The sequence below is a fragment of the Bos indicus genome, chromosome 21 (genome assembly GCF_029378745.1).
Source record: "Bos indicus isolate NIAB-ARS_2022 breed Sahiwal x Tharparkar chromosome 21, NIAB-ARS_B.indTharparkar_mat_pri_1.0, whole genome shotgun sequence".
Classification (NCBI taxonomy): Eukaryota; Metazoa; Chordata; class Mammalia; order Artiodactyla; family Bovidae; genus Bos; species Bos indicus.
In genome coordinates, this window is record NC_091780.1 from 37,710,279 (window position 1) to 37,732,283 (window position 22,005).

General features: G+C 36.0%; 1 long non-coding RNA gene across 1 annotated transcript in view; it reads left to right on the plus strand.

Moving 5' to 3' along the window:
* The window catches only part of LOC139178355 (uncharacterized), a 112,524-nt gene that overhangs the window by 15,405 nt on the left and 75,114 nt on the right, over positions 1 to 22,005 (plus strand). Inside the window, exon 2 of the long non-coding RNA XR_011562774.1 lies at positions 12,838 to 12,916. This is a non-coding gene — a long non-coding RNA (uncharacterized lncRNA). The remainder of the gene's footprint in view (positions 1 to 12,837; positions 12,917 to 22,005) is intronic.

The following is a 22,005-nucleotide window of genomic DNA, read 5'->3' on the forward strand; positions in this document are numbered from 1 at the left end:
ACTTTATTTTTGTGGGCTCCAAAATTAGTGCAGATGGTGACTGCAGCCATGAAATTAAAAGATGCTTACTCCTTGGAAGGAAAGTTATGACCAACGTAGATAGCATATTCAAAAGTAGAGACATTACTTTGCCAACAAAGGTTCGTCTAATCAAGGCTATGGTTTCTTCCTGTGGTCATGTATGAATGTGAGAGTTGGACTGTGAAGAAGGCTGAGTGCCGAAGAATTGATGCTTTTGAACTGTGGTGTTGGAGAAGACTCTTGAGAGTCCCTTGGACTGCAAGGAGATCCAACCAGTCCATTCTGAAGGAAATCAGCCCTGGGATTTCTTTTGAGGGAATGATGCTGAAGCTGAAACTCCAGTACTTTGGCCACCTCATGCGAAGAGTTGACTCCTTGGAAAAGACTCTGATGCTGGGAGGGATTGAGGGCAAGAGGAGAAGAGGACGACAGAGGATGAGATGGCTGGATGGCATCACTGACTTGATGGATGTGAGTCTCAGTGAACTCCGGGAGTTAGTGATGGACAGGGAGGCCTGATGTGCTGCAATTCATGGGGTCGCAAAGAGTCAGATGCAACTGAGCAACTGATCTGATCTGAAAATTTCCTTCACAACTCTGTAGCTACTGACAGTTAACCCTTGCCCAGTGCAATGCAAACTCTGGTCTGATTCTTATTAGTATATATTCATTGTACTTGACCTACAAATTCATGTAAGTGAAGCCATACAATTTATGCTCTTTTGTGTCTTCTTCTTCCCACTTTGCATAACGTTTTGGGGATGTGTTGGTTATTTGTCTTCCATTTCTTGTTGCTGAACATAATTTTACTATATGATTATACCACAGTTTGTTTATCATTTACCTACTGATGGACATATTTGTGTTGTTTGCATTTAGGGGTGATAATTGTTGAAATTGTTAAGTACAATGATGTACAAGTCTTTAGCTAGATGTTTTCATTATTTTGGGGGAAATACTTTAGAATAGAATTTCTAGGTTGTGTGTGATTTGAATATTAAGTAGATGCTAAACTTTATAATAATATAAAAATTGTGATAATCTAGTGAAGCTGCTCAGTCATGTCCAACTCTTTGAGACCCCGTGGAGTGTAACCTACCACGCTCCTCCATCCATGAGATTCTCCGGGCAAGAATACTGGAGTGGGTTGCCATTTCCTTCTCCAGGGGGTCTTCCCGACCCAGGGATTGAACCTGGGTCTCCAGCCTTGCAGGCAGACGCTTTAACTTCTGAGCCACCAGGGAAGCCCTATAATCTAACACATTGATAAATATAACACACTGTTAAAAATTGTCATATTTAATATTTTCATTGACAATGTATGAAAGTTTCAGTTGTTTCATATACACATTGATTATTTTAAGTCAATTTTATTCAATATTCTAATGAGCATATAGAGGAATCTTATTATTTTAATTTTGATTTCTCTGATATCTAGCAATATTGAGGATTTTAATATCTACCAATTGGATATATATATAGGTATATTATTTTATGAATTATCTGTTTAAATGTCATACTTGCCATAATGGGCAGTGTTTTTCATTATTTAATTGAAATATTCTTTATGTGTTCTGGTTACACACCCTTTATCAGGCATTTGTATTATAAATATTTTCTCCCAGTCTGTGAATTGCATTTTCCTGATTTCAGTGTGTTTTAAAGCACATTTCTAGTCAATTCCAAATTATAAATTTTCTTGTGATTTGTATACTCTTAAAAATATTGTCCTACTACGTATCAAAAAGAATTCCTCCTGTTTCCTACTGTATATTTACTTTATCACTCCTAGAATTCCTTACTTGTTATCATTTCTGTTTATTTGTTGAGATATTCCATTTTGGGGGGTAAAATTTTTATTGATTAAATAAATTGTCTTTTATTTCATTTAGAATGTAGTAGCCACTTCTATTGGAGAAGGCAATGGCACCCCACTCCAGTACTCTTGCCTGGAAAATCCCATGGATGGAGGAGCCTGGTAGGCTGCAGTCCATGGGGTCGCTAAGAGTCTGACACGACTGAGCGACTTCACTTTCACTTTTCACTTTCATGCATTGGAGAAGGAAATGGCAACCCACTCCAGTGTTCTTGCCTGGAGAATCCCAGGGACGGGGGAGCCTGGTGGGCTGCCGTCTCTGGGGTCGCACAGAGTCGGACACGACTGAAGCGACTTAGCAGCAGCAGCAGCAGCAGCAGCAGCAGCCACTTCTATATTGTTTCTGTTAGTACTAACATCTAGGTTTTCTTGGTTTTGCATTCAAGTGATTTCTTTTTCTCTAATTCTGTATTCCATTGTCTTGATTCTTGGTATGTCATGACCTTCTGGACTGTATCCTGGACATTATGAATATTACATTTTGTGGATTCTTAGTTCTGTTATTATCCTCTAATGACTATTATTTAGTTTTTTGTTGTTGTTGGTGGTCTTGTTTTTGTGTTTTTTTAATTAGTGTTTTCCTTGGCTGTGCTTGGACATATTTTGCTATTGTGAATAATACTGTAGTGAATATGATGGTTCAGATATCTCTTTGAAATGGTGATTTTATTTTCTTTGTTTGAATCCCTGAAGTGGGATTGCTAGACTATATAGTATTTTTAGTTTTAGTTTTTTGAGAAATGTCCATACTGTTCTCCATACTGGCTATACCAATGTGCCTTTCCATCAACAGTGTACCAGGATTCCTTTTTCTCTACATCCTCACCAACACTTATTATCTCTCGTCTTCTGATACTAGCCATTCTAACATATGTGAAGTGATATCTCATTGTGGCTTTGATTTGCATTTCCCTGATGGCCTCAATAAAGCTTGAGGAAAGGAAAAAGCTATATATTATTGAGAGTTTTTTTGCCAGACAAACAGCTGTGGAAAATGTAAACAAAACTGATCTTGCATCTGTTCTTAGGGGGTTACAAATTTTATGTCTATTGTCTAGAATAAAATTTAAGGTAGTTAAGCATTAGAGCATAAAAATTATTTCTAGATACTTTAAATGAAAGAATAAACCCTAAAAAATAAAGTAAATGAATTTTACCTGAAGATAAGTTGCAAATTTTCTTTCTTTTTGCCTGAATCACATATAGATTCACACAGCTTTTACAGGGTCAGTCTAATGAATGTAAAACCAATTCATGATGAAGTACTTTAACCCACTGAGACAGGAGTGAAATCATTCTCTTTTCTCTTATGGAATTATACTAGATAACTATAGATTGGGGTGAATAGAGTAGAAGATATTACTTATACTAAAGAAGAAAAGATGTGTGGATAATTTCTTTTTCTGGGGATTTGTCAGATTTGTGATTATACTGATTATCTTGTCCTTAGCTGTAACATTTTCTTCTGTGGGTGTGAATTTTCATCATTTTATTATGAGCCAATCATCCTTTATTTAGAAAATGATAGAATACACCTTTATTTTTCTTAAAGTTATCTTGAAGTCTGAAAGTTTTGCAATCACAAAATTATCTGGTGTTCTTTATATCTTTATTGTCAATTTTAAGGTGGTTGCCATTCCACTTATTGATCCTTCTGAATTGGTTTTCATGGTAAGCAGTAAGCACACTTATATTTACATTAGCAATATTCATTTTTCTCATTTTTCATAAAACATTTCTAATGAGAATAGACATCTTTATTAGCTCTCCCTTTCCATTCATTTCATTTTCCAGCTGCCATTCGTTTTCCAGTTTCCATGTTAAATCGTATGAATAATTAAAGTTGGACTTTTAATTTTCTTTTCTGGGCATGATTCCATTGTTTTATTTTGTGAATATTCTTAGTGGTAAATATGGGAAAATATCCCTAGAGTCTAAAGATTAAAATCAGGCAAATTCTATTCATCTTGTGCTCTAATCAAGCAAAGAACTCTAGCAATTTCTTCCTCATAGTAGCAGCCTGCTGTATATCCGGTGTATGATATATTTGCTCTGTCCCTTTTCTGATGGCTTTGTGTTTTGACAGATAACCAAACTGTGTAGTTATGTTTTCAGCATGTGATGTCCTCTTTGTAAGAGCCACTCAAAAACTGACAGATATTGGGGCACATGGTGACTTCTACCTAAAGTGTAAACACAATGCAACTGTTTATATAAAGTCAAACCATTTGATCATATATAAACCTCTTCACAACTCTTCCAAAAGCAATATTATCCCATTTGAGCTCACCAAAGTGCTTTAAATACTAAACCATTTGAATATTATTACATTCACTCTTTGTGTTTACTAATCACAATGATGTAAACTTAAATTTTGTTGAAATATCATAAAATTAATCTGCTGTAATATCTATACTTGAAAATCAGTTCAGGCTCCAGTAGCGAATGAAATACTGAATGCTACTGGATACACAGGGGAGATTAATAATCTCCTCTGAATTTGAAACAGTTGTGAAGATATGGAACATTTCCAGGAATAGAAGCAGATTATTTGAGTGACAAATCACATATAACATGCAACTTTTAAAAATACTTCGTGAAGATCATTTATAGCAGTCTTAGAAGCAAGATTCTTCAATTATACCAAATGAACTAAAGTATAATCACCAATCTCAGTTTTTTACACTACTGATGTTGCACACTCTGAGTTTTGATAAATGTATAATAGGTATCGACCATTTTAGTGCCATACAGAATAGTTTCTCTGCCTTAAAAATCCTATGTGTTCTGCCTGTTCATCTCTCCTTTCCTCTGAACCCCTGGCAATCAATGATTTTTACTATCTATATAGTTTTAACTTTTCCAGAATATCACATACATGGAATCATATAGAATATTGCCTTTTAAGGTTGACTTTTTTCACTCAGTAATTAACATTTAAGATTCCTTTGTGTCTTTTCATGACTTGAAATCTCATTTTTTCAACACTAAATATCTGTTTTCTGAATGTATCACAATTTACTTATTTGTTCAGCTACTGAAGGACATATTGGTTTGTGCAACTTTGGGCAGCTATTAATAAAACTACTACAGACATCTTTGTGTAGGTTTTTGTGTGAATTTTCAACTCCTTTGGGCAAATAAACACCAAAATATTCAGTTGCTGGGCTATCTTCAAAAATAGCTGTTCTATTTTACATTCCCACCAGGAATGAATGAGAGTTTCCATTGTTTCACATCCTCAACAGCATTTAGTGCTGTCAATGTCTTGAATTTTGGCTATTCTAATAAGTGTATAATGCTTTGCCGTTGTTTTTGCATTTTTCCCGATGGCACATGACGGGCATCTTTTCATGTGCTTATTTACCATCTTTGTATCTTCTTTGATCTTTGACCATTTTTTAATCAGGTTGCTTATAATTGCCACCATCCCCAAAGGCTTCAGACTGTCCCTGAGAACTGTCTCTAAGTTCTCCTTTACCCACTTCTTTCTGCTCTAGACAACCACTCATCTGATTTCTAACACTATAAATTAGCTTTATTTATTCTAGATAGTTATATAAATTAAATGTTAATATTGTAATTTGCATCTCACTACTTTTGCTTAACATAACATTTTGAAGATTCATCCATATTTTTTCATGTACTAAAGGTTTTTTGCTTTAACTGCTGAGCTGTATAAATACACCACAAGTTGGTTTTACATGCTTCTCTTTTGTTTCACAGGTTTTTAAGTTCAATTTCCTTATTTCTCTTTGGTATTTTAGAGTGAACATGTGTTAAGCTTTATTTCTAATCTTTCAAAAATTTCAAAGCCCTGTATCCAATTTCTTATACTAAAATATTTGAGATTATTCTTGATTCTTCTTGTACTTAAAAAAAATTTTATTTCTTTATTTTTGGTTGTTCTGGGTCTTCGCTGCTGCATGGGATTTTCTCTGGATGTGGTGCATGGGCTTCTCATTGCAGTGGCTTCTCTCGTTGCAGAGCACAGGCTCTAGGGTGCATGGGCTTCAGGAGTTGCAAGTCTTGTGCTTGTTAGTTGGGTACATGGGTTTAGTTACCCTATGGCTTGTGAATCTTGCCAGAGCAGGAATCAAACTGGTGTCTCCTGCATTGCAAGGTGGATTCTTAACCATTGGACCACCAGGGAAGCCCCAGCTCTTCTTGTTCTTTTCCTCTTCTGATTATTACTGTGTGTAGTCTAAACCCTTTAATTCTGTCCTAACCATGTGCTCTATTTCTCCATAATCACTGATGCCATTCTAATTTATCTAGCAGTATTTCTTGCCTAAGATTTTGTAACTTTCGCATAATTAATCTCCAAACATAGTCTCGGGGGTCCCTAAACTATTTTCCCCCATGTGTGCTTTTAAACAGAAAATCCTTTCCTGCTTCAGTTCAGTTCAGTTGAGCCGCTCAGTTGTGTCTGACTCTTTGTGACCCCATGAACCACAGCACGCCAGGCCTCCCTGTCCGTCAACTGCCAGAGTCTACCCAAACCCATGTCCATCAAGTCAGTGATGTCATCCAACCATTTCATCCTCTGTTGTCCCCTTCTCCTCCCACCCTCAATCTTTCCCAGCATCAGGGTCTTTTCAAATGAGTCAGTTCTTCACATCAGGTGGCCAAAGTATTGGAGTTTCAGCTTCAACATCAGTCCCTCCAATGAACAGCTAGGACTAATCTCCTTTAGAATGGACTGGTTGGGTCTCCTTGTAGTCCAAGGGACTCTCAAGTCTTCTCCAACACCACAGTTCAAAAGCATCAATTCTTCGGCACTCAGCTTTCTTCACAGTCCAGCTCTCACATCCATACGTGACCACTGGAAAAACCGTAGCCTTGACTAGACAGACTTTTGTTGACAAAGTAATGTCTCTGCTTTTGAATATGCTGTCTAGGTTGGTCATAACTTTCCTTCCAAGGAGTAAACATATTTTAATTTCATGGCTGCAATCACCATCTGCAGTGATTTTGGAGCACCAAAAAAATAAAGTCAGCCACTGTTTCCACTGTTTCCCCTGCTTACAGCCCTTCAAATGTTTTTTCAATTATAAATAAAGTGACTATCATGAATAAAGTGTACATGACTTTGATTACCTCAGTGATGTAGTGGACTCTCATCTTCACTAATCTTTAGTTCCGGCAACCCTCATTTAGGATTTTCATGACTTAGGGCCTTTGGACAAGTTTCTTTCCATATTTGTATGCATATTCCTATTCATATTTCAAATTTCAGCTAAAATTACTTCATCAGGGAGATGTTTCTTGAGTTTATTAGTTAGATGAACCTCTCTTACTAAAGATCACAAATCATCCTACATCCTATTTTTTCCCCTCTTATCTTTTGACCATAATTCAGTTATTAATGAATTTGTTTAATGTCAGTGTCTTTATGTAAATACCTTTATAAGGTAAGATGCCATGTTCATTTCATTCATTGCTGTATTCATAGCACTTAATAAAGTACTTTAGTGTTTTAGGTTATTAACTATTGATTGACCTGTGATGTCAAAGAGTATTTGTAATTGAGTATATCGGTGATCTGCACTGAGAGAACAAGAGACAAGAGAAAGAAGGCAACATCTGGGGAAATATGGAGAGAAATACAGGGAGAACAGGGCTTACAGAGGTGGAAAAGGACATGTTCTTCTGCCTTAAAAAAAGATTATGTCATTTGTCATTTGTATTATCTCTTCTGACTACAGTCAGAAAAGAAGATACTCCAAAGCAGCTATATCCAAACACCCCAAAAATTCTTGTCTAAACTAATATTTTATGATATTTAAAGAACAATGATATAGGACTTTAATATTAGAAAGTTATGAGATAATAATTCATGTCCTAACTGGAACACAGTCATTATCTTATTTTGAACACTAAAACAAGAAGGGACCAGCGCACTGACTGTTTTTGACATTTGTCTCTAATAAATTTTACCTTGAGAAGCATCTATAGTGTGTTTTCACTCTGGTACTTTTTTTACTGTGTGATCTAGGATCGTCGTTTAAACCTTTCCCAGCCTCAGTTTCTTGCTTTGTATAAGATAATATTCATTTCATAGCTTTGTTATGAGGATTAGATGAAGTAATATGTCATCATTAAGCCCACACTGTAGTGATTTTCACACATGTGTTTGGAAACTCAAGGCTATTGTATTTTTGTAATGTTCTTATTTTGTCATCATAACTGCCATTATCACTAGAAGAACATTTGGCTAAGGGTAAGGAAATTGTATTCTTTTTCAATAATGGAAAAAAGAATCTCTGGGCAAATGCATTAACTTCAAATTCAATGCTGTGATCTCAGAAATATGGCATATGGTATTCACCTTGTCAACAGGAAAGGATTCTTGTGAGTAAATGAATGTGATGTAAATGAGTGAATGGATGTGAAGGCAATTTGAACATTGTAAGTTATCATTGTTAAGATTGGACCATAACTGGGAAACACTGATTTAGAGCAAAATTCTAATGAGGACTGCTGCTGCTGCTGCTGCTAAGTTGCTTCAGTCGTGTCCGACTCTGTGCGACCCCACAGATGGTAGCCCACCAGGCTCCCCCGTCCCTGGGATTCTCCAGGCAAGAACACTGGAGTGGGTTGCCATTTCCTTCTCCAATGCATGAAAGTGAAAATTGAAAGTGAAGTCACTCAGTCGTGTCTGACTCTTAGTGACCCCATGGACTGCAGCCTACCAGGCTCCTCCATCCATGGGATTTTCCAGGCAATGAAGACAACTTTATACATTTAACTCCTTTATGCAAAAGTTTTGTTCAGTGGCCTAGCAGGGTTTTATCTCCTGGGGACTAGCCAGTGTTCATCTGTTTTCTCTAGATTACAGAACAAGTGTGATCATTTAAAAGCGTACATGTAGGAGCCAAATATACAAACATTTTGAAAGAATACAGTATTGTAATTAGAGGTCTGAGAGTCTTTAGTTTCCATGGATTTAATGTGCCGATTTGATCACTTACACTGTTTTGTGTGAGTTGTCCTGTATTGTCATCTTTACTCACTTCCAGTGTCTATCAGTCTACCTTTGGCCTGTGACCACTACTTGGTCATCTTCCTGACTGACACCTTTGGAAATGTGTCAATAGTTACTGTGTTTTACATTTAGCATAATGTTCTACGTAGCATTACATTTAGATTTCCTGGACATAGCGTTTTTCTCTGGTGAAAGAGAAAAAAAAAAAAAAAAAGTTTAGTTTAGACCTTTACAGAATTCAGTCAGTTGCACACAGAATATCTTTCTTTATTCATTAGAGACAATGTAAGAATGTGGTGGAAAAACACAGACCCGGAAGTCAGTGAAACCCAGATTTGTGTGCTAGCTCTGTCATGTAATACTCTTTTGATCTTGAGGAAATTATCCATGCTTTTTAAGCTTCTGATCCTTTTTCTATAGTATGGGAATAATAGTAACCACTTTACACATGGATATCATAGAAGTTGATGATGTAAAACACAAACATTAGTGCCACACAAGAACCAGGACTACGCGAGAATGTGAGGATTAGATTCTGCTTCATGCTCACTCCAAGTTATATGCATGCAAAAGGGACTGGAGACTAATCTCACCTTATTGCCACCCTCCTTTATTTATAGAGCAATTAAATGCAAGCCCAATGAGGATTGTCTGTTTAGTTCTGGGGACAAGGGAATGACATACCACTTTATAGGGAGGGCACAGCTGAATCCACAGTGCGGGGAAAGAGACATTAACTGTTATGCATACAAGTCATCTGAATGTAAACTGGTCAGTTGGACTGTTTGATCTGTAAATTAATTTTCATATAGAGATTACTTGGGCCTGTGAGGTCTTGAGGAGAAGGCAATGGCACCCCACTCTAGTACTCTTGCATGGAAAATCCCATGGATGGAGGAGCCTGGTAGGCTGCAGTCCATGGGGTCGCTAAGAGTTAGATACGACTGAGCGACTTCACTTTCACTTTTCACTTTCATGCATTGGAGAAGGAAATGGCAACCCACTCCAGTGTTCTTTCCTGGAGAATCCCAGGGACGGGGGAGCTTGGTGGGCTGCCATCTATGGGGTCGCACAGAGTCGGACACGACTAAAGTGACTTAGCAGCAGTGAGGTCTTGGAGCTTGAATCTGCAATTTAAGAGATATTGGCAACTTGCTCCCCCTGAATGGGAAGAGCCTAATCATTCTTAAAGCTGGATCCTATTGTGACAAGACCCACCTGCTCATTGTGGTTTTGGATGTCAGGAATACTCGTGCCTATCCTGAGGAGAGCAGTGAAAAGAAATCCATTCTTTAGACTGGCGTCGGTCAGGGCCAGGTCTATGGCTACTTTTGGAGGATACTATGTTTGAAACTTGTTATAATATATAGTGAGCCTTTTACCTCCTGTTCCAGAAGGCTTCTGGAAGTGATCATATCAGTATTCACTCTATTTATAAGGCACTTTGGAATGTGCCAGGGCTGTGTTTCATGATTTTTATGATTTATAAAACTCAGGAGGCATTATTATACCAGTACAAACTAAGGCTCAGATAAGCTCAATAACTTACCCCACATTCGCATGGTGAAAAACTGGTGGTGTCAAAATTTGACCTCAAGCAAGCTTACATGAGATTCATGTTTCTTGTGCATGGCTGGCAGACAAAGAATCAAGAGGCCATGAAGATAAGTCACCATAAGGAAGAACAAAAATAGATGGGCTATGTATAAAACAAATAAGCTACAAAGATAAGTTACATGGAGGTACAGCCAATCTTTTATAATTATTTTAAGTATAATCTATAAAATATTGAACCATCATGTTGTTCACCTGAAATTAATATAGTATTATAAATCAACTATGTGCCTGAGTCTTTGTGACCCCACGGACAATAGCCTGCCAGGCTCCTCTGTCCATGAAATTCTCCAGGCAAGAATACTGGAGTGGGTTGCCATTTCCTTCTCCAGGGTAAATCAACTATACTTAAATTTTAAAAAGTGGACTGCAATCAACATTAGGACTTACCTGTTTCTGTACACATCCTAAGTGATGATTTAAACAAATCATGGAATATTTATATAACAGAGTAGCATACCAAATCTATATGTATTGATATGGATCTTCTTTTAAGCTATATTTTTAAAGAAAAAAATTCAACATGTTGCTTCATGTTGGAAATTCTGTAAAGCAATATTTGTGCAGCACAGAATATTCCTGAAAGTTCACACATGAAACTGACGTGGTTACCTGTGTATAGAAGTATTGGGTAGACGATAGTTATGGGGTTGGTGGCACTGACTGTTCTCAGATTATTTTTTATACTTAAAACAGTTCTACTGAAAGTAGTTTAGTAAAGAAAACTGTATTTTAAGAGTGAGAGAGCACTTTAAACCTTATCTCAAAGTGGTCTACATTAAAAAAAAAACACATTGTGTTTTATGTCTAAAAGAAGATTAGTAATACAGGTAGAGGCAATATTGATTTATGCACAGTGATCTTCCCTTAGTATTCTAGATAATCTCCAGGTTTATTCTATCTCTGTCAGCAGAAAGTATGATTAGAATTTAGTGAAGGTATTATTCTTCATCTAGAAATTGAAAATATGAGTTCTTTAAAAATAAAAGCAAAGGACAGAGCATTCACCTATTTTACTCAAGCAATTTACACTTTCAAAGTGGTGAAGAGGCCAGGTTGATAACACTGAACTGGTACATCAAAATAATTAAGCTTTAATCTCTGATTCAAAGACTTTAGCTTAGGGGTCATGAGGAATCAAGAAGACATTTTCTTTTTAATCAGTCTAAGATGATTAGTAACTTTGCTTGTGGAATGATCATTTTCCAAGTACAGCAATGCAATGGTGTAGTAAAATAGAGGGAAAAGATTAAGGAGTTTAATTTACTTGGCATGTTATAACTATGTTTATTAAAACACTAAGAATTACAGCAAAACTTTATTATTTGTTAATATTACTTTTGCCTCAATGGGGGTTATATTGAGAAAATAATATTCTAGACATAAAGGCCATTGCCAAGCCATATTTTTTAAAAACATATTTTTCTACTTTCTTATAAAATAACCCCCTGGGTACTTATAATGAAATCTATTTCTTTGTTGGAATGTAATTATTCCCCCTCCCTCAATAAGCTTTCCATCTCTGGTTTATTGCTGTAATGTTGTTCAAATAAAAAGACAGGTTCAGAATTCTGATATATTAATCAGCATGCCTTATATCATAAGGAAAAGGATAAAGGGACTGTGAATTATTTCTCAACAAATGTTTTGTTTGCATAATGGCACACTTGGGATCTTCTTTCTGGTTTTATGGTTTTATCATGAAATTAATTGAATTCAGTATATACATGCAAAGAACTGTATTAAATGTGGAAAATCCATGTTAAATAAAAAATGCATTCCCCAAAATAGAACTGAAGGTTTTATAAAGAGGTCAGTGATTTTAACTTACTGGTTCTTGTAACTTTGGCTTGTTTTAGCAGTCAGAGAGTCTTTTTCAGATTCAATAGGTATTCTTTGATTTCCAAGAAGAAAGTTGACAGAAAATTGGTTCCAATAGGATTGAAATATGCAAAACAAAAAACAATAAAATATGGACAGCTTTCTAAGCACTTCTCATGACAGTGGTATATTATGTAATAATACCTTATGATGGAAACCATCTTTGCTATGAGAAACATGATATATTTAGAAAGGACAATAATATATTTATCAGGGCCCGAATAATATTTGGCAGGGGTTCCTGAGAGTTTAAAGGAAAAAAATGTGTAAAAAATGTTGGATAAAGATGTAAAAGATGCATGCTATACTTCCAAACAGCAGCTTGTCTTTCCAGCCTGGTCTTGCAATCTGTGTCCTTTGCGGCATGAGCCATAGTGTTTTTGCTGTACTGAGAATTTTAAAGTCTGTAACACAATCATCTTTTAGTGGAATAATTACTGTTTGCTATAATTTTCAGAACACCCCAAGTACCCACATGAACTGCTTTACAGACTGCAAAGAAGCATACAACACAAACTGAGAGAAAGAAGACTAAGGTATGGTTGTGTAAGGAATGTTGCTAAAATTGTCTGTTTGCTTTTTACTTATAAGATTCACAAATAATTGTGATTTGGGGTCTAACAGATCCAGAAATAAACTTTAAACAAACCCCCAAAAGTGGTTTCTTTACTCAAATAATATGAAGATTGTGTAAATATTACTAAACTCACATCATTAAATAAGATCAGTTTGCTATTATCCATTTGTTGTCTTAGCTCAATATAATTCTTATGAATACACCTATACAATGTACACAATACATACTGTGTGTGCATATATGTTTATATATGTATATATTTATTATATAAAACTATCTCCATAATACCTTTCCAGGGATTAATATTTTCCCTTTTTAATTTTGTGTTTACTTTACTATCTCTAAATAATATGGGTACATTATTGTTTCTCTTTATAAATGAAACATAAACATCTATTGACATTATGGTATTTCCTCAACAGTTTTGCTGCTTTCCAGTTTTATCACTGATAATGTTTAAAAATTTAAGTACTATATTAAAAAATTTTTCCTGTTAATTTTTACCTACTCATTTCAAGTTTATGTAAAGTAAAATTCATTCATTCTGTTACCAAACTCAGGTTTGGCTGCTCACTATTCAAAAGTCAACACTCAAGAGACAAGTGCTGGTAGGAACAGAAAGACTGCTTTATTTAGGTGGCTGGTGACTAGGGAGAAGGCAGAATTGTGTCCTGTCCAGAACCAACTCTAATGATTTTACCATGGAAATTTGTAAAGGAAAAAGGGGAGTAATCTCAGTTAATCCCTGAGTTAGGGGGTTGGATTTTTGCCAATTCCCACTATGTACAAGCTTGTTGATTCCTTGTGATCTTTAGATGCTATCTTGTTCCCACCATCTGCTCATGAGATTGCCAAGGGAAGAAACTAGGGAAAGAGATCTAGTCGTCTGTTAATTATTTATTATTCATTTCTACTTCTTTAATTAAAAAAAAAAAAAGGAATCAACAGGTTAGGCAAGGTACGTTGTTATCGAAAGATTTGAAAGTTTAGTTAAGCATGGGGCATCTGGTATAAAGGTTGGTAAATATATAGTTTTGCTAAAGTGATGAGATGAAAGGGGCTGTCTGGAGAAAGCTGCTGCCTGCAAAGAGCTGCTTACAAATCCCCATACTCAGACATTATCCCATTTCTATTGGATTATGAGTAAAAGTCTCCCTATGTAACTTCTTCATGTTGACACAGGGTACCACATTCTTAGAGTGGGTTGATATGGGTCTGTAGTGTCTCTTTGCTAACAATTTTAGTTACCTACTTATATATACCTGTAGAACAAGCTGTAATTATTTTGATGATGCCCACAAAGATACACATTATTATGAGCAATAGTGTTTATTATTCCTGTTCTCTTGAGGCCTGTTTTTAGAATTGTGCTAGCCATAGATTCAGTACTATTCAAGATGGAGCAGCTTATATTTGCCATGGCTACATTCTGGTCATCCTAAGATTAGCTTTTTTCCCTCTGGTGATAGTCACAGTATTTATGAAACAACTCAGGATTGTGCATCAGACACAGGAAGATTCTATGACTCTATCATGCAAATCATTAACTGTTTGTGCATACTCTTTTGTGAGGAGGTCTGAGACACTTTAGCTTTCCTATAAACAGAAGCAGGGGACATGGAGGAGTCTTGACACTTGGGAGGGTCCTGAAGGGTTCTACTTGGTTTCAGTTTTGATATATTTGTTTGAGTTTTGACAAATACACAGAGTTGTGTAACTACCAAAATGAGCAAGATCTAGGGCAATTCCATCATCTGGAATATTCCCCAGTGCCCTTAGCAACCAACCCCTTTCCTCATCCCTAAAATCTGACATCTACCACTTAACTTCATTCTCTGTAGTTTTGCCTTTTCCATTATGTCATACAAATGAAATCAGGAAGCACATGGCCATTTAAGCCAGCATCTTTCCCTTATAATCCAGAACCATGGGTCACAAAGGTTTGGACATGACTGAGCAACTAACATTTTCACGTTCACTTTTCAGTGTGTATATTGTTGCTTGTATCAACAATTTACGCCTTCGCATTGCTATGTATTATTGCACTGTATTAATTTACCAAAGTTTATTTATCCTTTCATCAGTCAAATGGTGTTTAGGTTGTTCCCAGTTTTTAGAACGCGTGATTAAAACTACTGTGAACATTCATGTACAGGATTTTTTTGAACATAAGTATTAGTTCCTTGGGTAAATACTTAAGAGGAAGATTGTTGGGTCATATGATAAGTATGTTTACTTTTTCTTCAGGAGTCATTAATTTTATTAGTATTGCTAAAGCAACAAAGAAACATGTATTATATACATCAAAGATTTTTACCTTTGTGAAATTTTACAGGGGGTTTTATGTATGGCTCTTAATAACAATATGCATTTTCTCTATTTTCTAAGTAAAATATTATTAACTCTAGTCACTATGGTGTATATTTTATCCCCATGACTTATTTATTTTATAACTGGAAGTTTGTGCATTTTGATCCCTTCATTTACTTCATCCACTCCCTCAGCTACCACCTCTGTCAACCACCAGTCTGTTCTCTCTATCGCTTGGCTTTGTTTAATTCCACATATAAGTGAAAATAAACAGTATTTGTCTTTCTTAGTCTGACTTATTTCACTTAGCATAATACCCTCAAGATTCATCCATGTTGTTGAATAAGATTTCAATCTTTTGATGGTTAAGTAGTGTTCCACTATGTGTATCACCGAACCTTTATATTTTTGTACATCAGTAAACACTTGCTAAACTCTTGACTGTATCACTTTTGCATTGCTAGCAGCAATGTATGAAATTTGAGTGCTCTGCAAACTTGCCAGGGCATGCGACTTTATCAGGTTCTTTTTATATCTGTTGTTTGCTGATCCGATAGATGTGCAGTGGTGTCTATTTTGGGTTTTACTTCACATTACCTGTAATGACTAATGATAGTGAACATTTTTACCTATACCCATTTGCCACTGGTATATCTTCTATGGTAAAGTGGGTTTTTTTTTTTTAATTCAAATATTTATTATTTTATTGGGTTGTTTTCTTGTTTTTGAGTTTTAGAAATTTTTATGTTCTATGGATCCAAGTTCCTTGTGAGGAATAATTTACAAATATGTTTTTCCCAATCTGTAATTTGTTTTTTAATTCTTTTAACAGTATCATTCACAGAAAAAAAGTGTTTTTAATTTTGATGAAGTCTAATCTATCAATATTTTCTTTGGGGGATCGTGCTTTTGATATTCCATATAAGAATTCCTTGTCTGTTCCAAAGGTCATGAAAATGATTTTCTATGTTTTTCTTTGTAAGTTTGAAAGTTTTACATTTTATATGTTTATGATCTGTTTTGAGTTAACTATTATTGGGTTGGCCATAATGTTCATTTTTTTTCTCCCATGAGATGACTCTAGTAGTGCATAGTTGTGTTTAGTTTCATTAAAAACAATTTTGTTAGATTGTATTTTGACAGATGTCATATCAGCATGAATTAAAAACGCTTATCAAAACTGGTGAATTTTTGTGTGGCCATTTTAATATTGAAGATGAAAGAAAACAAATATTTTTGGCATATTATGCTTTATGATTTGAAGAAGGGTAAAAATGCAACTGAAACACACACACAAAAAGATTTGTGCAGTGTATGGAGAAGGTGCTGCAACTGATCAGTTGAACACACACAAAAAAAGATTTGTGCAGTGTATGGAGAAGGTGCTGCAACTGATCAGTTGTGTCAAAAGTGGTTTGAGAAGTTTGGTACTGGAGGTTTCTCACTGAATGGTGGTTTCTGGTCAGGTAGACCAGTTGAAGTTGATAGCCGTCAAATTGAGACAGTAAGTTGAGAAGAATCATTGTTATACCACATAGGAGATAGTTGACATACTCAAAATATACACATTAATTGTTGAAAATCATTCAAATCAGCATGATTAGGTTAATCACTCTGATATCTGGGTTCCACATAAGTTAAGCGAAAAAAATCTTCTTGACTGTATTTCCATAGGTAATTTTCTACTGAAACTTAATGAAATCATTCCACTATTAAAAAACAAATCATGACAAGTGATGAAAGTGGATACTGTACAATAATATGGAATGGAAGAAATTGTGGAGCAAGTGAAATGAACCAACACCAGCCACGCCAAACACCGATCTTCATCCAAAGAAGATGATGTGTGTGTATGGTGGGATTGGAAGGGAGTCCTCTATTATGAGCCATTCTGGAAAACCAAATGATTAATTCCGAGTATTGCTATCAGGATAATGCAAGACCACACGTCTCTTTGATGACCAGGCAAAAGTGGTTACAGCTTGCCTGGGAAATTTGGGTTCATCTACCATAGGCACCAGACACTGCACCTTTGGGTTTTCCATTCACTTCGATTATAAAATTCTCTTCATGGATAAAAAAATTTTCAATTCTCTAGAAGACTATAACAGGCACCTGGAACAGTTATTTGCTCAAAAAAATATAAAAAGTTTGGGGAAGATGAAATTATGAATTTGCCTGACAAATGGCAGAAGGTAGTAGAACAAAATGGTGAATACATTGTTCAATAAAGTTCTTGATGAAAATGAAAAATATGTCTTTTATCTTTACTTTAAAAACAAATGAAATTTTTGGCCAACCCAATATATAAGCTGAGAGATCCGGTCAAAGCGTTTTTTTTTTCATGCAGATATGAAATAATTCATCAAATTTTGTTTAAAAAATTTGTTTTAGACATTGGCTTGCCTTTGCATATTTGACAAAAATCAATTGAACATAGTTGTGTTTCTCTATTTCTGAATATTGTCTCCCATTGATCGACATGTCCATCTTTTCATTGATACCATGGTATTGTGATCTTTGCAGCTTTACATCAGATAGTGTGAGTCTTCCAACTTTGCTGTTTAAAAAAACCAACTTTTTGTTCTCTCTTTCCTTTCTATATAAAGTATAGAGTCATCTTGTCAATATTTACAATAATCATATTGTTACAGAGACAGGAGAAAATTCCTGAGAAACGTTTATGGACAGTATAAGCCCACACTAAAAGCCAGGACTATAGCCAGTGTCACTACAATGCAACGGTTGGAGAGATACTGTAGCATTAACTGGGCATTGATGCTAACTCAAATACCATCAGACATGGCAACAACGACATTACTGCTTCTGGATAGTGGATACCATATCACTGCCAATGGAATGCCGTGTAGAGTTGTTGATTTGTTACTATGTTCCCCCAAGGGTAACATATTAACACATTTCCCAAATGAAATAGGAGGTTCATATCCCTGGTGACTCAGACCATAAAGAATCCCCCTGCAATTCGGAGAAAGCGATGGCACCCCACTCCAGTACTCTTGCCTGGAAAATCCCATGGATGGAGGAGCCTGGTAGGCTGCAGTCCATGGGGTCGCTAAGAGTCGGACACGACTGAGCGATTTCACTTTCCCTTTTCACTTTCACGCACTGGAGAAGGAAATGGCAGCCCACTCCAGTGTTCTTGCCTGGAGAATCCCAGGGACGGGGGAGCCTGGTGGGCTGCCGTCCATGGGGTCACACCAAGTCGAACACGACTGAAGTGACTTAGCAGCAGCAGCAGCAATTCAGGAGACCTAGGTTTGATCCCAGGGTTGGGAAGATCCCCTGGAGAAGGGAAGGGCTATCCACTCCAGTATTCTTGGCTGGAGAATTCCATGGACAGAAGAGCCTGGCAGGCTACAGTCCATGGGGTCAAAAAGAGTTGGACATGACTGAGCGACTTTCATTTTACATGCTGGAAAAAGGGAAAAAATGTTGGACAAAGCTAACACTAAATGTTATTAATTTCTTTGTAAGCTGCACTATTGTCATCCTAGAATTCTTTTCTTACAATTGTGGATTATGCTTCCTCTTTCACTGACATTCCATCACATAGGCTGAGGCACATCTTCACCAGTTTCTCATTTTACAGGACTGACACTGACTTCTACCTTTGTGTAAGTTAGTTTCCCAAATTGTTTTTCCTTTGAATGGGAGGGCTGATTCTCAGCATTTCCATTAATGACATGTAAATAGGTAGCAAATATAAAAGCTAGCTTTTACTCTAATTTCCAAAAATAAATAAAATTGAATTAAATAAAAAGTAGAAAATATCTGACATACTAACACCAGTGCTAGAATCCCTAGTACTCCCCAAGACATTGTTCACTTTCTTTTGGGAGTTCTTTAGTTATGTCTGAAAGTAACCAGTGTCTCTGCCAATGCAGGGCTTGCATGTGAATAGCTTGCAAAAAGCAGCCTGGTCCTGCAATTACTTACAAAGCCTTTAAATTAGTTAAATTTTTTTCTGTCCCATTCAGACTTCTGCACAATGTAACCACTGTCATAAGGCTTGTACCCCTGAATCTTTTCAGGCCCACTAAAGATCACTGCTCCCATGTCTGTTATTTTCATTTGCTTTTTTTTGTGGGCTATAGCTTTCTTTACTCTATTTCATCTGTTATGAAGATTATATCTACTGGTTCTCCTGTTCACAATGAATGTTTTGTTTTGTTTTGTTTTTTAATATATCTGCCATTTCAGTGGGCTTTTGTTAAGGGGGAAGAAAAGACATATATGCAGAGTTCACTGTCTGAATCAGAAACACATAAAGGAGTTCTACTGTGGACTTAAAACTACTCATAATAAGGAATTGAGCTTCCCAGGTGGCATTAGTGGAAAAGAACTCAGCAATGTAGGAGACATAAGAGACATGAGTTCAGTCCCTGGGTCAGGAAGATCCCCTGGAGGAGCACTTAGCAACCCACTCCAGTATTCTTGCCTGGAGAATCACCATGGACAGAGGAGCCTGACAGGCTACAGTCCATAGGGTCACACAGAATTGCATACGACTGAAGTGACTCAGCACACATGTACGCCACAAGGAATTATTGATACTCACTCCCTGACCAAGTTTGGCAAATGAGTTATCTCTAGGAGGGGGTGAATTTTCCTAAACTTCTCTTTCTTTTTTTTTTTTTTTCTGTGTCTCTCATTTTTCAAGTTTCTCACATGTCAACTAGTTTGTTGATTATGTTCATTCCTCCTATCAGGATTCCTGTAACTAATTGCATAAATGTTTAATATTCTTTCCAGTTATCACTTCTTGATGTTCTTATTTTAAATAACAAATATGCTTGTTAATTATCTCAAAATATTTCCACTGGTATAGAATGAAGCTTGGGCTCCAAAATCACTGCAGATGGTGACTGAGGCCATGGAATTAAAAGATGCTTGCTTCTTGGAAAAAAAATTTATGACCAGCCTAGACAGCATATTAAAAAGCAGAGACATTACTTTGCCAACAAAGTTCTGTCTAGTCAAAGCTATGGTTTTTCCAGTAGTCATGTATGGATGTGAGAGTTGGACTATAAAGAAAGCTGAGCACTGAAGAATTATGCTTTTGAATTGTGGTGTTGGAGAAGACTGTTGAGAGTCCCTTGAACTGCAAGGAGATCCAACCTGTCCATCGTAAAGGATATTAGTCCTAAATATTCATTTTAAGGACTGATGCTAATGCTGAAGCTCCAATACTTTGGCCACTTGATGGGAAGAACTGACTCATCTGAAAAGATCCTGATGCTGGGAAAGATTGAGGGCAGGAGGAGAAGGGGACAACAGAGGATGAGATGGTTGGATAGCATCACCTACTCAATGGACATGAGTTTGAGTAAACTCCGGGAGTTGGTGATGGACAGGGAGGCCTGGCATGCTGCAGTCCATGGGGGTCGAAAAGAGTTGGATACAACTGAGTGACTGAACTGAACTGCTAGAATGAAGCAGTGATGTTAATCAAGCTACTCAGGGCAGAAAGTTAACTTATGGCAGAAAGATAAACTTGAAGTTCGCATTATCAACCATTATTGTGTATGGTTTTCCTTTAAATCACTCCAGTGTTTTAAAAGAGTTAATTTTTCTGCCAAGTTACCATATGGCAAAACCAATAGAATATTGTAAAATTAAATAAAATTAAATTTTAAAAAGTCATATGACAGTTTAAAGACATGGAGAGCACACTTCAATCCACAGACTCCTATATTTTCAGAACTGAAAAGCACAATGCTATAGCTTAGCCTCACTTTCTCACACATGCTAACAAAAATCCTAGAGCTTAAATGATATGTTGATCAATTCAATTATTACAAGAACTGTTACCAAGTTCCTCATTCGCATACCCATTGTTCTCCTAAAACTATTTTCTTTACTTACCTTATACATTGCTGTTTTCTGTGTTGATGTGCAAATGCCTGATCTATTAATCATTTAAAGGAAGGTGACTAAATTCAGGTGCACATCAGATGCAGTTTGACCAGTAGTATATAAAATACTAACTTTACATTTACCTAAAATATTCCTGATCTAGTGGTTTTCTGAACAGCAGTTGAATCTGGGTTACGTTTACATGTTTTAGACTTTATGAATACGTTATTTGCAATTGTTTGAGCAATAAAAAAAATAAAATTATAAAATAATATCTTCTGTCAGGATCCTCAGAGTACTATGTATATATAATAATTACAACATTACAAAATTATAATAAGCAATCATCCACTAGGACAAATTTAGGGAGGAAAAAGTTTTGAATGGTGTTACATAAATGTAGAGAGAATTAATTGTAAACTCAAAAAATAAAAAAAAACCTGCAAACATGATTAAATGCAGAGACAGACACAAATCGAACTGAACACATTTGTCTTTGGGAAAGAAATGATAAAAATGTTTTGGCAGTAAAATGAAATTGCTTATAAGTCATTTCAAAATAATAATACACCCTGGAAGATTTTATTGGTTTTATGACTTTAAAACTGTGACCCAGTGTCCTGTATATGCTTCCTTGTAAAGTTATAATCTAATTATAAAGTGACCAAATATTAAAAAGCTGCTGTGAGTCTGCTGCTGCCTCCAAATGTTACTTTTGATGTTTAAAGCTCTTCTAATGAAAATTGCATGCACTATCAATAGAAAAAGATTAAATACTATAGTGCAGTGAAGTGAAGCAGAGATTGGTTTTTCACCCTGTTAAGGTTATGATTGGATTATTGTGAACTTAGTATTTGTTCC